A 15,364-nucleotide genomic window follows, 5' to 3' on the forward strand; every position below is an offset into this window, starting at 1 on the left:
AAGCACAATTCATGAAATCACCAGCCACTGACCTTAGCCAGTCCTAAACATATAAAGAATTCATTACGAGATCCCTCTGAGGCAACAAATCAGGAATGTCTGCTTTGTCTAAATATGGTGCCTCTTCTATAATCCTTTAATATTCAGTCTTAATAAGTTGCCTTCTTTAGATGAGATGACCTCTCAAGGTCCCTTCCAGTTCCGTGAGGCCATGCAATGGATCAGGCAATTAGACTGTCTCCCTAGAAGGACAGGCAGTGAGGGCTGGAAGTCTTGAGGCCCTGCAGAGAAAGGAGCTGGCTGGCCCAAGCCTCTCTACCTAAACCCCAGACTGCTGTCTCAAGTATCTATTTCAGCTCAGTACTGCTGTTGAGAATTCTGGGTGCTGGGCAAAGCTGTCTCTGAGGCAGATCAGGTTCTTGTGATACTCTATCACATCGGAGAGAGAAGGGGACACACTGGCTTCTCTCCCCAAACTGTGAAAGGGTCTTTAGAACCCCACCACACTTGACAGATGAGGAGACTGAGGTACAGGCAAGGTTTGCCTGAGACCACCCAGTTAGTTAATGGCAGAGCTGGGCCTAGAGCCCAGTTCCTTGATTCCCCACATAGCACTCAGAGGTTTAAAAAAAGCTTTCCTCTTTGCTTTTCACTCACACTATGAAGATCCAACAGCGAAAGACAAGCATATTTTCCTTCCACCAGAGGAATAAAAATGTTCTTGGTGAATTACCTCACCTCCTCCAGATGAAACATCCCACCAAACAGAAGAGAGACCTGGCCTCAAAACAGGGGCCAATGCTTTTTTATCCCCCTTAAGGTAGAACATGAATTCCAGTCACTGTCTGAAACCCAGTATTTATTTGGTCTTCCCCAACTCTGAGATCATTTATATAGTCAGGTCCAAGCTACTGTCTAATAAGCACTGAGCCTAGGATAAGGACATCTAATTGGCAAGTGAGATCAGTCTGAGGTTGCTAAAGAGATGTCGCAGTTGGGTTGTCTCTCCCTTGGTCCTGAAATGGAAAAACTTGCAAGGGGTCAGGGAGGTTATGGGGGGCATCAGGCTTAATGCAGATCAAATTTCTGCAAGTTCATCATTGCCATGGCAAAAGAAGTCATTCTTTCTTCCCAGTAGAATATAAGCTCCTTAAGAACAAGGACTGTTTCATTTTTGTCTATCTTCAGCACGTAGTGAGCACAGTGGTTTGGTACCTGGGTGGTGCTTAATTCTCTTCCCTGGCATAGGTGTGTTGGAGAGTCTAGGCCTGCTTGCATGTCACACCAAGGCATCAGAGTACATGTGCTGCCCTGGTACCTACAGGATATTTAAAAGGCCCAGATGCAGAGGAAGGCCTTTGGCATGCTAGGTAGACCAATTATGGAGGATTTATGAAAGGATTCAAACAGACGTATGATCTCATAAATTCTGATGTTCCCTCCAATAGTGTAAATTGAAGTCCCATAAATACATAACAGGGAAGTCTTAGCTAGAGAGCAAGATATAGGAAAGGCCAGGAAGCTTTAGGGGTTCATCACATACTAAGCAGATTGCTCAGCCTCTCTGTGTCTCAGGTCTATCGTCTGTAAATTGAGGGAGTCAGACTGAATGCTCTCTAAGGTCCCTTCCAGCTCTAAACCTATGACTAAATCCAAATCTCTTTGAGACTTAGTCTTTTCATCTGTAAAATGGAGATAACAGTCTTTCTTCTCCCTATCAAGAGGCAACCTGTTATAGAGGAAAAGCATAAGGACCCAAAGTCAGGAGAGAATCTTCCAAATCCCAGTTCTGACATACACCGGTTATGTGCCCTTCAGCTTGTCTGGGCCCCAGTTTCCTCATCTATAAAAGGGGGAATAAGAATACCTGAACTATTTGCTCACAGGATCATGGTGAGTGTGAATTATTATCATCTTACCTCGCCGGGACTATTTCAAGGAAAGTGTTTTGAGAGCCATAAAGGCCTGTATGAGACATTAGCTGCTAGTGTTATTACAAATTATAACAATAATAAAAATTCTCAAGCAGGCAAAGAGAAGAGTTAAGGGGAAAACTGGGACCATCCATCTTTTCCAGCTTTGTGGGATCCTAGTCTTGGGGAGCAGCAAGGCCTGGAGGCCTTCTAGCACCATAGAGCTGGAATGCCTCTCCCTACCTGACCACCAGGACCCTCTATGGAAGGGAAGAACTGTGGGCATTGTCAGGAAGAAGTAGCCCCAATTTCCTTACATTTCTAGTGGCCTATCTTTACATTGTGTCTGTAAGTTAGACCTAACAGCTTGTGGACTGAGGGACTTTTGGATCTGATTAATTAAAAAAAATTTTTTTTTAAAGGTTTAAAAGCCCATTTTGTAAATGATCACCAGACATATATATATATATATATATACTACCAATGGACCAAGCCAGGAACAGCTGAGCCCTGGGTGATAGTGTGGGGGAGTAGGGGTGGGGAGAGACCCAGCCAAGTCAAAGGCAGGAAGGAAAAAAGCCATTCCTGTCTGAAGATCCCCCCTGAATAGATTCTGGAGGTTTTGGCCTTGTCACTTCTAGTCTTCATCAGACAGCTGGTGGCTGTGTAAGGCAGAGTAGCATCACAAGGTGAGATGACTGAGAGGAAGGGTGATTGTGGTTAGCCCAGCACAGCCTCAGGCAGGCAGCATTTAACATCCTCAGCCTCTCCAAATCTTGGGACACCTCCTCCTGCAGGGCTTGGGTCTGTATCTGGCAATTCAGGGGAAGAGGCACACCAGTCTCTATTATGGGATTAGGGCAGGTGAACCCCTCCCTTCCTCCAGGGAGAAAGAAGGTACTGCAGGGAAGGGAAGCTCGTTCTCCATTGGGATTCTGCATGGCTTTTCTGGACAGTCCTGGAGGTTTCTGGGTACCATGGGTGGAAGGAAAGGAGAAGGGAAGAGGACAATCTCCTTTCACATAGCACAATGCCTGGCATACAGCAGGTACTTAATAAAAGCTTAGTGACGGACTAGATGTGAGGTGGAATTATTCAGAGCATCTGGAAGAAGCCTGACACAGATTTGTGCCTCTTCTTCTCAGGCATGATTCCCAGTTGGCACTGGTTCTGGAGGGAAATTAAGCTGCTTTTGACTTACAACACTAAGGATAATCACAAGTTCCTGGAGGATTAACTTGGAAAGGAAATCTATTGGGAAGTTCAAGACAATCAAATTCAGGTATAGAGGAAGAATGATGGATTCAGAGCTGAAACTAAGGTCAAGGCACCTAGAAGGCAACATATGCCCTTCTCCTATGACAATGAGAATAATTTTAAAATATTACCATATTAATCTGCATATTGGCTGTATTTACCCATCCCTCCAATCTGATTTGGATAAAACCTGAGTGTTAACTATAATTAGCATTATTTTTCAATGTATATATAAATGTTTTGTCATTCAAGATGCCTAACCTGTATCAGTAACACTATGGTGCTGGTTTTGCAGTAGTGTATTTTACATGGGAGAAATCCCTATTCTTGGTGGTACAAAGATCTTCAGGTGAGGGATGCCTTCAGCAACAACTGGACTGCTGGTTAGCTCCCACAAAAATACTGTCCCAGTCATAAGACATAGGCCATGTAGATCAATGGAGAGTGGTGTGTGCAGGCCTGGCATGACACCTGGCATTGGAGATAGCATTGCAAGAAATGCTAGGATCAAAACAGACTGTCTACTTTACAGACTGTACTCTCTAGTCTTGGTTTCCTTCTGCTTCCCCTGCTCCTGAGGCAGCTGCGGTAAAAGTGGTGGGAAAAGAAGCTGGGTTCAAATCTGGGTTCATTTTCTCTGGGCCTCAGTATTCTCTGATAGGAAATGATGGAGCTGGATCCACTAAAGTCCCCTTCTGGCTAGCTCTAAACCCTAGAGTTTTATCATCTGGTTTTGCTTATCTTCCTCATGACCTGCTGCTTTGAACTTGAACCACACCGGCCCATAGCTCTGTCCCTCTGATGGCTGGATTAGAGTTTGTTTTTCAGATCAACCAGCTGCTCTGGATAGAACCACTATGTGGCCATTAAGACAAGAAGAGTTATTTACACTTCTGTCACCATTAGGTCTGCAGTGGTGTTTCTGTCTGAATCATCAGTATCTTAGGCAGTGCTTCTCTTCCTCCAAAGTGAAATAAATTGTTCTTTCAGAGATAAAATTGTTATTATCTTGATGATGATTTGTGCTACTCCTCCCTTAACATGGTTAATCACTTCCATTGAGTGAGCCATTTCACTGCTTGGTCCTCAATCTTCCCTCTACACCTTGACCACAGAATCACAGGCTCTCAGAGTTAGAAGGGAATTCAATGGCTATATGGTCCAAGAGGAATCTCTTCTTTATCACACTGAACAGGGAAGTGGTCATAAAGCTCTTGCTTGAGGACTTCTAGAGAGGGAGAACTTACTACATCCCAAAGCAGAGTATTCCCCATTTGCAAAGCTTCAACTGGTAGGCAATTTTCCTTGTTTTGCTTTTTGGAGTCAATCAAAACCAAATGAGTCTCTCTTCTACATGAAAATCTTTCATATACTATTGTTCTTTAATTATAAATTCTAGGGTGACCTCATTCATCTTCATGACTATGGGAAGACAGAGAAAAGTACAAGGAGTTCTTCTACGATGGAGATGACTATGGGCATTAGATCAGGGTTAGAGCTAGAAGAAACCTTAGGGGTCACCTTGTCCAATCGTCTCCTTGTAGAAACTGAGACTTGCTAGAGGTCATACAGATAGTAAGTGTTGGAACTGGACCTGAAAAGAAGTCCTCTGACTTCAAATTCAGTATGTGTGGCCTTGGACAAAGCATCTCACCTCTGTGGGACCCAGGGTATAGAAGCACAAGTCCTTTTTTGTTTTCATTCCAGTTCTAGATCAATGACAAAGAAGATGGCTCATACTTATGGACACCATCTGCGGTGCAAGCAATCAGGAGGTCAAGTGCCTGCAGCTGCCCTCTTCTGGTCCCAGTAAAACCTCCTAGCAAGAGATGAACCAACACCCTTTCCCGTTTATTACCTACTTGGACCCTTTCTGTAGGCAACTGCTGCCTACTCTACCTCTGTGTAAGGATTGACTAGATGCTTACTGAAGATGGTGGGGTGGGGAATGTCTATGGCTGACTCATTCTTAGTCCTTTTTTTTTTTTTTAACCAGGCTATGCTGTAAACTCACTTTTTTTAATCAAAAAAGGTTTTTATTCTTACTCTAAATACAAAAATGAGAAAATTCCCATATCAGAGAACAAAAAAGAAGATTCTATATGCAATTGTGAATCTTCATTTCATGCTAGTTGCTCTTTAAAAAAAATTCATCAATTGGGGAATGGCTGGACAAATTTTGGTATTTGGTTGTAATAGAGTACTATTGTGCTATAAAAAGTGATGAGCAGGATGGTTTTGGTTTCAGAAAAACCTGGAAATATTTACATGAACTGATGCAAAATGAAGTGAGCAGAACCAAGAAAACACTATACACAGTAACAGCAATATTGTATGATGAACAACTGCAAATGACTTAGCTATTTTCAGAAATACAATGGTCCACAACAATCACAAAGGATTCATAATGAAAAATGCTTTCTGCCTCCAGAGAAAGAACTGATGGGAGTCTAAACAAACACGAAAGCATACTGTTTTTCACTTTCTTTCCTTAGGTTTGAATTTTCTTCCACAAAATGACTAATATGGAAATGTTTTTTATGATTACACATGTATAACCTATATCACATTGCTTACTATCTCAGGGAAGGGAAGGAGGAAAGGTGAGAATTTGGAATTATATGTTTTTTAAATGTTAAAAATGATTTTTACATGTAATTGGGAAAAATAAAATATTATTTTTAAAAGTACATAAATTCTACATGTTATTTTCAAAACTGTTCTGCTTGTTTGGGCTTCCTTCTCTACCTCTCTATACATTAAAAAAATGTTATGATGGCCCTCTTTCTTTTGGCATTGCTATTGGTTGACCTCCCTTCTCCCATAACCCCCTTCCCCAATTAAAAACTGAAAGAAAAAGCCCTTATAACAAAAAAGCATGATCAAGAAAAATGAATCCACATAGTGGCCATATCCAAAAATGCATGTCTCCTTCTGCACGTGGTGTCAATACATTTTTATCAGGAGGTGGGTAACATGTTTTACCCTAGGTGCTTTGGAGACATGGGTGGTCATTGTTGAATCCCACCCCATCCCTGCACCAAACACCTGAAAAACAGCAAAAGAACCAAGATTTGCCACACAACTTCAAGTTTTGACTTTTAGTTGGAACAACACCCAAAACCTAAGGCTCCCATCATGACAAATGACCCCTTGTTGCCCATTTGTATTTTTCACACCATGGTGCTGTCAGTTCCTGGTGGTGTGCTGTGGCCCAGCTACATACCTAGAGATTTAAATTCCTTGATGAAAACAAAAGAGAGTACCCAACCCAAATAACTTTCAGACATCACACTGGGCTGCTCAATCTTGGGTGGGATCCAAACAATGCTGAAACCATTTTCATCCCATTCAAGTCTTGTTATCCATAAAACATCCCTGAACACAAACACTTCTGTGTCCCATTATGGGCTCCTAACTTAAACATTCTGTATATTTCAGGGAAGGGCAATTAACCTCTTGGTGGCTCAATGTAAGCCCAGAATACACCAGACGATACCCACTTCTAAGGACTTGATTTTGGAAAGTAGGTCCCATTAGGAGGCAGGGAGATGGCCACTGTGGCAACCTTGACTAGGACGTGGGGGTGGGGGTGGAGGAAATGGAGGTCCTAGTGAATTGTAGCTGGCTTCCTGGTAGTGCATTTAGATTATTATGATTTCTCTTTTTGATCCAGTTCCTGCAGGGCACTTTCATAAAGGGCATGAAGTAAGGCAATGTGCCTTAGAGAACCGGTCTCAGAAGAGAGGGACCTGGGTTCAAGTCCCAGCTTTGCTATGTACAACCTGTATCACCTTGGGAAAGTTTCTTAACCTCTTTGGCTCTCAGTCTCCTGGGAGGGTTAGATGACCTATGAGATCCTTGCAGGGAGGCAGTATGGAAAGAGTGGTGAACTTTCTGGCTGATCTTGGGAATCATGAGACCTGAGTTCAAACAATGTATCTGCCACCTATGTGACCTGAGGCAAATCTCTTCACTGCCTTAGACCTAAGTTTCCTCATCTATGAAATGAAGGATGATCTCTGAGATCCTTTGCAGTTCTACATCTATGATGCTAGCATCATTCCTGTTCTAAATCAAACATCCTCTGAGAAACATAAAGAACGATTATTAAAAGGGACATACTTGGATGAGAGTGGCATCATGGGAAGTGTTAGACTTGGAGCCAGAGTGTTTGGGTTCAAATTCTGGCCCTGCTATTTATTATCTGTGTGACCTTGGCTAAGTCAGCCCCCTCTCTTTAGTAGAATGAGGGAATTTGACTAGATATACTCAAAGCTCCCTTTCAGTTCTAAATTTACAATCCCATAAAGGCACCTGCATTAGTTGTAAGAATCACAGGAATTCTTCTGACTGGGGCAAATTCTGTTGGAAGGGAATAGAAGGGTTTAGAAAACACATAAACCAGCCAGACCCACTGTTCAGGAGTGTTACAATATGAATCCAAACAGCATTCTAATTCCCCAATCAAACATGGAGAAAGGACTAATGGAGTTCAAACAAAACTATACATAAAATCTCCCACTAATAGGAAGCCTATGCATCAGGATCTCTAACAAGTAATATATTTACGCTTATCTAACCAGGGAAGGCCCCTCTGCTCAAATGGATTTCCCACTGGGCACAAGAATGGGTATATCACAGTGGGGGAAAAGGGAAGAGAATTAGTGTCTACTATGTGCCAGGCGCTGTGCTAAATGTTTTACAGCTACTACCTCATTTAATCCTCACAACAACCCTGGCTCTGGAGGTAGGTGGCATTGTTATCCTCATTTTACAGTTGAGGAAACTGAGGCAAACAGAAGTTTAAGTAACTTGCCCAGGGTCACAAAGCTAGTAGTGTCTGGGGTTGGATTTGAATTCAGGTCTTCCTGACTCCAGCACTCTATCCATTGTACCACTTGGCTGCCTAGAAGAAAGATCCTGGGAGGGGGAAGCTATGGAGATGCGACCATATGGTTGGAAGCCTGGGGTTGGGTTAAGGTGCAAGAGGCTATTAATTGTACCACATGGCACAGGTGTTGTAAGGCATATTGTAAAAGTGCTCTTGGTTTCTGGTACTGTACAACAAAGCCCTAGTTACCTAACCCCAGGAATGGATCCATCAATTGCATATTTAGTTCTCCCAACCCTCCCTCTTATGGTTCTTAATGAACATTGGCCCATCTCAATGCAGAGAGGAGAGTTTAAAAAAGTCAGTGTTCATGCAATGCCATCTCAGGAGCTAAGCTATTAGAGCTTTGTACCAAAAAAGAATGGAGCCACTGAACAGATACTTTATATATGTCTTTGTTAACCAATCCTTTACGGAGAATGAGTTCGAGAGTAAGCTTCTCTAACTGAAAACAAGCTTCAATGGATTTTTCATAACTGAAATGCTTAAACAACTCTAGACTTAGGTTATTTACCGTCAAGAGAATTATTAATTTAAAGTTGAAAATAATTTAGTTTATAGATCATTAAGTTTAACTCCTTATTTTAAATATGAGAACTGAATGTTAAATGACCTCTCCAAGGTCACATTCACATACACACACTTTGCATAATATCATACCTGTCAAAGTGCATATCTATGTTTTTTATATGAGCAGAGCTCATATAAGTCAAAATCTAATTCCCTGCATTTAAAAAGTTAACTACCATGGGTGAATTGAGCTTGGCTTCAGTAGGGCAACAAGGGAGTTATGCTTTCTCCTCATAGCAAGTACTTTCTCTATACCTTACCTTCTACCCCTCCAGCAATGGCCAAACCACACTCCCCAACTTCATGGTGTCATTTTCCCAGGGCCTGCCTTTCCTCTCAAGGAAGGACATATTCTTTGAGGGATTGGAACACTGCCCTGTTCCAATGAGTCTGAACCCCAAGACTAACCTCTCTGCTGCTTGTCTGTCCCCCCAATCACATTTGCCCCACATATATATACACACATACATATACACACACACACACATAATATAGTTCTGTAAGTGGGAATAAGCCTTATCTTTATTTCATGGGGTCTGGAAGGGTTGACAGAGAGGTTAATTTACTCAAGTTCAGATATCTAAGCAGCAAAGACTGGAATCTATGAGCTCTAGTTTTCAATTGGACACTTTTTACAAGGCCTTACTCTGCCCTTAAAAGCACTGAGGTGAGACTTTTTGTTCTGTGAGCCTAATCTAAACTGTTGCTATGTGGTTCTCACTCAATGAGTCTAAGACTCATCTGCAATGTTTTTTTTTTTTTTTTCAGAATTAACAAGCTTTGGATGCATTGGCAGGGACAGAGTGGGGGGAGGGAAGGAGTAAGAGAGGAAGAATTGAGAGTGGGAGGTGAGGTGATAAGGCTAGCTCACAGCTGATGGCCTTTTCCAGCCAACTAAGTGTGTGTTTGGGTCAGGAGCTTTGGGGCCATCTTGACAATTGCTAGCCCCCACAGGACAAACAGTCCTCGGAAGATCACACGTTGCCTCCTGAACAGCCTGATTGAGTAATCGAGTCCAAAAGAACACAGGGAAATGGAAGAATCAGAATGGTTTTTGCAACACTTTTTTTTTTAACCCAGGGAATCAGATGTTGACTTAGGCTTACTGAAAAATGGAGTGTGGAGAGGATGAGACGGCTGTGAAAGAGAGAGAAATGAGGGTCTAGTATTTTTTTTTTAAGACTCAGGACAGCCTTCCCATAGAAGGACCTCTAAGGATTTTCCATGGGACACTGAAAAAATCATTTGCTCATTGTCGCCAGGGAAAACATCTTCTGTCTTAGAAATGGAAAAGGCATTAACTAACTCGGGGGAGGAATGGAGCAGTGGATCATACCAAGCCCACGTCTGCTGCCATATACGCTGGTGACTGGCTGGCTGGTACACTTGGGATTGGCCCTTCTCTTCCCAGGCTGGTTCTGGTCTGACTCACGGCTCCATAAGCCCTTACAACTGCAGACTTCCACTTCCAACCAAAACCAGAGCCACATCTGCAAATCGGATTGAAACTCCCCCCCCCCACCAGCCTTTCCACTCCCCCCAAAGAAATGATTAAAAAGTTAAAGAAACACTTCCATATGGAAGAATCCGAGCCCAACAGGTCACCACAAAGATACTTCAAACACAATAAAACAGGAAGAGCTAAAAAAAGCAGAGAAACTCACAGAACCCACACAACCTTTTACACAGAAAAAAATGTCACCCTGGGTAGTTGTGCACAGTTCAGAAAGCTGTTTGGCAGCAGAATATGTCCTTAATCTGCTCAATTTGCTTATTATAGTAAAGGGTTAGAAGAATTTGAGGGCCAGGGCCAAAAATACTGCAGTAATCTTTTCTCTTCCAAAAGTAAACTCACTTAAAGTGAATTAACTTCTTTGACTGAAATATTTCAAAGTCAAAAGTGCCCCCCACGCAAGGCCTGAGAGCAGCTACAAGGAAAGACTGGGCTTTCAAAGTTGGGGCCCCTCTATAAGGATAGAGGCTCATCCAGTCATTCAACAAGTAGACATTTCATTGAGCACTAGTGGGTACCTAGTAAGGTATGAGGCCTAGAGCCAGGAACGGGAGCTGTAACTAGGTATTCTGGACCCAGGACAATCAGCACAAAAGGTTCCTTTTGTGAGTCAGGGATGATAGAGCCCTGGGGACCAGGATGAGGCTTCAGGATGGGTGAAGTAGGGTGGGGGAAGGGAGGAGTTTTCTTCTCACTAACTAGGGGTTATGCTCTGTTGTTGGACTGCAAGTGCTATCAGTGCCCTCACCCTCTAAATTGGGTGTCCTGGGCCCCAACTGTCCCATACTAGTTCTGGCTTTGTTAAGAGCTGGGGTTGGGTGGCGGTGAGGGTGAGGAGGAAGGTAGGGAAAGCAAAAACACAAGAATATAGTTTAGTGCAGATACTTCAGTTCCATATGTAAAAACATTTCATCATATCTGAGTATGCAGAAGGAATACTCAGCCAGGCACGTATCTGCTATCTCTAACTGGGAGCACTGTGATGCATTGGAAGGCATTTGTAAGGAAGACTGTAGTTTCCTCTGACCATTTCTAACCCAAGGGAGATAAGTCTAAGTTGCCAAGCAGAGGCAGGAGAGTCCAGGATGACCCCTGAAAGGATACACCTCTACAAACCTCTGCCAGTCAGCAGAGGCATGCTGGAAACAGTCTCCCGTCTTTAGAAGGTAATATACAACACAGGCTCCTCTCTTAATCCCACTTCACACGGAGTCTGGCAAATCAAAGGGCCGCAGGGAAGGCATGTCAGGATGTTGGCAGAAGGATGACTGTAAGCACTTTGATGCTCCAAGGGGCAGACCCAGGGCCAGGGGCACCTGGCACAGCTCAGCCCCAGGTCCTGGAAACTGTGCTGCCTTTTGTGGCTGCCTCACGTGGGACCCCTGCTAATGGTTTGTTTACTGCAGGAAGACCTTGCAATTACCTTGGAAAGCTGAGTGTGGCACACCCTTGACAGTTGATCCAGCCAAACATGGAATGCTCTCTCCAGCAATGAGTCCCAAAAGAAATAGAAAATAGCAACTGCCTTCACTTAGTGATGCCACCAGAGCTCTACTACACTCTGTTCTCTTGAGATGTGAACTAGGGTAGTAGCAAATCAACCTTGGGGTCACAAGGCTTGGCACTGGTGCCGCTGCCTTGCTAAGTGATATTAGCCAAATCCCTCAGCCTCTCTGTGCCTCAGTGATACTAAGGGCAAGATGGAGTGAAGACTCCCTGCTTTAATCTATTTACCCTACCAAAGGAGAGCTAGAGGCAATTAAAAGAAAAAAGAGAGAAAATGGGGCGGCTAGGTGGCATAGTGAATAGAGCACCGGCCCTGGAGTCAGGAGGACCTGAGTTCAAATCTTACCTCAGACACTTAACACAAAAACCATCCATGTGACCTTGGGAAAGTCACTTAACCCCAATTGCCCCCCCCCCAAAAAAAAGAAAGAAAAAGGAAAATCCTTCTAGGTGGAAGTTAAGGAAATGATGGCTCTGAAAGTCTGTGAGCTATTTAACATAAGGACTCACTAGTCCATCCCAGTTTTGCCACTAATTTGCAGAGTGGCCCTGGGGCAGTTACTATAACCCTCTGGCTTCTCTTTCCTCTTCTGTACAATGAGGTGGGAACTAGAATAGATGGTCTCCAAGATTCCTTCTGACTCTAAACATCTGGGATTGCTCTAGGCTCCTAAGTCCAAAGCTTAATCATGAGGTTACCAAAGATAGAAAGACAATCCAGGCTCAAGCCAGGTTTGAAGGTGGGTTTCTGGAGAGCACAGTACCCAACTGTTGTGGGGAAGCCTAGGGCTCTCTGTTGGCTGCCTACCTTGCCTTGGAGGGAGATGATGGTAGAGGTTGACAAAGATAATAAGAGGGAAACATGGAGGAAATAAGGCCTGTCTGCTTATTGATATTCAATATCCAAAAGCTGAAGGCCAGGCTGAGGTGCAAAAAACTTAATAGTATTTGTAGTTGGAATTAAAACTTTCAAAGCCAAGGTTGTAGGCAGGGGTAACGTATGCAATGGCATCTGGGGCTGCAATCAGCAAAGGCTTTCAAGCTTTGCCAAAGCAAACAGGCAAATAACGAATCCACTTTACAGATCATCAATCTGGTCCCCAACTTGCCAAGGTAAATAGTACAAGGCTGCAGTTTGATTTGCAAACTAGGGAGCTGGGAGTTCAGCGAGGTCCACATCCAGGGCAGCAAGGCTGGGCAAGGCCTCTGGAAGGTTTAACCCAGGGGAAGTCCAATAGCAGAAAGTCTGAGCAAGAATGCTAAAGACCAAAAAAAAAAAAAAAGGCCTGGAGCTCAAAGAACTCCACTGGGGAGGACTGCAGGACAAACAGAAGACATTTGATGGGGTGGGCCATTAAAGCAGGCCAGGGAGAGGAGCTGCAAAGTCAAGATGGGACACAGATTTTAAGGGATGAGCATAAATGATACTCTCCTCATTTTAGAGCTTGATATGATCTGGCTCTGGTTGTGGTGGAGTTTATGGTTGTTTGGTTTGTTTTTAAAGAGAAAATGGAAAGCATCAAATACCTAGCTCCCTTCTCTTTTGTTCTCAGTGTAGGAGCATTAATTCATGGTCCTTTTCCTGATCTCGGCCAATTCCTCCAGAGGCCTAGGCAGTGTAGTGCAAAGCAAAGTGTAGTGGAAGCAAAGAACCTGGATTTAAATCCTGACCTGCCACTTAATATTCATGTAACTATGGGCATGTCATTTCCTCTCTGGGCCTCAGTTTTCTCCTCTACAGAGAAATACCCATTAGGAATAACCCAGTCGGAAGAGTATATGGGAGTGGTGGCTATACCTAGGTCACCACTGAGGACAATGACTAACTGGCCAAAGAGCCTTATGGCACAAAGGGGATCTTCAGTTGGAAGGATGGTTTTTGCCTAGAGGAATGGAAAGAGGACTGGTTTTGGAGTCAGAGAACCTGGGTAGAACATAGTAGGAGCTAAATAAATGTTTGCTAATGAGCTGATGAGGATGAACTGGAAGGCACAGAAATCAATCGGAGTTCTAACTTTCACAAAGAATCATACACACACACAGCCCCTTGCAGGCCACTGAATCCAATCTGGACTAGAATTCCCTCTCCACCTCACCTTAACAAATGGGCAGGAAGCCATTGCTTAAAGACACATAGAGAGGGAGAAGTCAGTACCTACGGAGGCAGCCCATTCTAATCGTGGACAGCTCTAACTGTTCTGAGGCTTTCCCTGTCAGCTGCCACTCCTAACATTTACCCATTGTTCCAAGATGAACAAATCTAATCTTTCTTCCTTCAAACACTTGAAGAGAGCTTTCATGCCCAAACTGCTCCTCTCCAAAGTCTTTTCTTCCCCAGGTTGCACAGCATTAGGACTTTTGGTTGATCCAAACATAGTATAGTCTTGAGGTTCTCCATCCACCATTCTTTAGCTAGAGGCTCCTGGTCCTTTTTTGTGTCATGAACCCCTCTTTGGAAGTCTAGGGAAACCTAAGAATCATGTTTTTAAACAACTGAAGGAAAAGTTAGAATTAAGTTACAGATTAGTGAAAATGAAGATGCAATTTTTTTCCCATCTAGGTTCAAGGACTCCCTGAAATCTATCCACAGACCCCTCGCGGAGCCCATGTGCCACAATTTAAGAACCTCTATTGCTCCAGATGTTCTTCAGCTTATCAACATCCTTCTTAAAATGTGGTGCCCAGGGGGCGGCCAGGTAGCACAGCAAGTAAGAGCACCGGCTCCAGTGTTGAGAAGACCTGGAGATCGAATCCCGGGCTCAGGCACTCAGCACCCACCCAGAAACACCTGGCCGTGTAACCTTGAGCAAGTTACTTAACCCCAATTGCTTAGGGGCGGACAGGTGGCTCAGCGAGTAAGAGTACCGGCTCCAGTGTTGGGACGACCTGGAGATCGAATCCCGGGCTCAGACACTCAGCACCACACCCAGAAATAACTGGCTGTGTAACCTTGAGCAAGTTACTTAACCCCGATTGCTTAAAAATAAAATAAAATAAAATGTGGTACACAGAACTCTAGATAGGCTCTGACCTGAGCAGAGTACAGGACTATCACCTCCAAAGTCCTGGTCATTATGCTTCTCTTCAGATAATCATCTAAGATTGAATTTGTTTTTTCAGCTACAATATCAACCTTACAGGTGGTTTCCAATCTTGAAAATGACACCAATAATAAACAACAAAATATCAAAATGGGGGCAGGGGAGGACAGGAATCCCTATTTCTTCCTCAAGACTGAACAAGAATCTCTTCTCAGTTATTTCTGGGGAAAGAATGAGGAAAACTTCTGAGGAAGGGTCTAGCAATAATAGAGCGTCACTGCCCTTCAAAATATTAATTTTAGGGTTGCAGATAGGCTGGTCCAGCTAAGCCAATTCAATTGCTTGGGGTACAGATAAAACAATAAGATTTCTGAATTAATTTGTTTCACTATGTGCATTTCACTACCCATCTACCTCCCCAGGTAAAAGGTGTTGAGATAGAAGATGTGGTGATAACTTTTCATGCATCTTTCCTCCAAGGAAGTAGGGGCAAATGGGGCTTTTTTAGTGCTCAGAGAATGCCTCTAGGATAGAGGAGGAGAGGGACTGATCAGAGCTAGCTCAGATTTTGGACACAATGGAAGGTTGACATGCAGCAGGAAGGGCAGTCTATTGAGTTAGACAATCTATATGTATTCATTTGTTTCATATAGGCATTCTAGATGGGCTC

The 15,364-nt window shown here is 43.5% G+C and overlaps 1 protein-coding gene across 13 annotated transcripts in view; it reads right to left on the reverse strand.

Annotated features, from left to right (window-relative positions):
- Positions 1 to 15,364, reverse strand: part of BCAS3 (BCAS3 microtubule associated cell migration factor) — a 795,613-nt gene that overhangs the window by 50,016 nt on the left and 730,233 nt on the right. The gene's annotated exons all lie outside the window — the stretch shown is intronic.

Source organism: Petaurus breviceps, unplaced genomic scaffold (genome assembly GCF_028583685.1).
Source record: "Petaurus breviceps papuanus isolate PSGF00001 unplaced genomic scaffold, PetGlider_PUasm1.0 91023, whole genome shotgun sequence".
Lineage (NCBI taxonomy): Eukaryota > Metazoa > Chordata > Mammalia > Diprotodontia > Petauridae > Petaurus > Petaurus breviceps.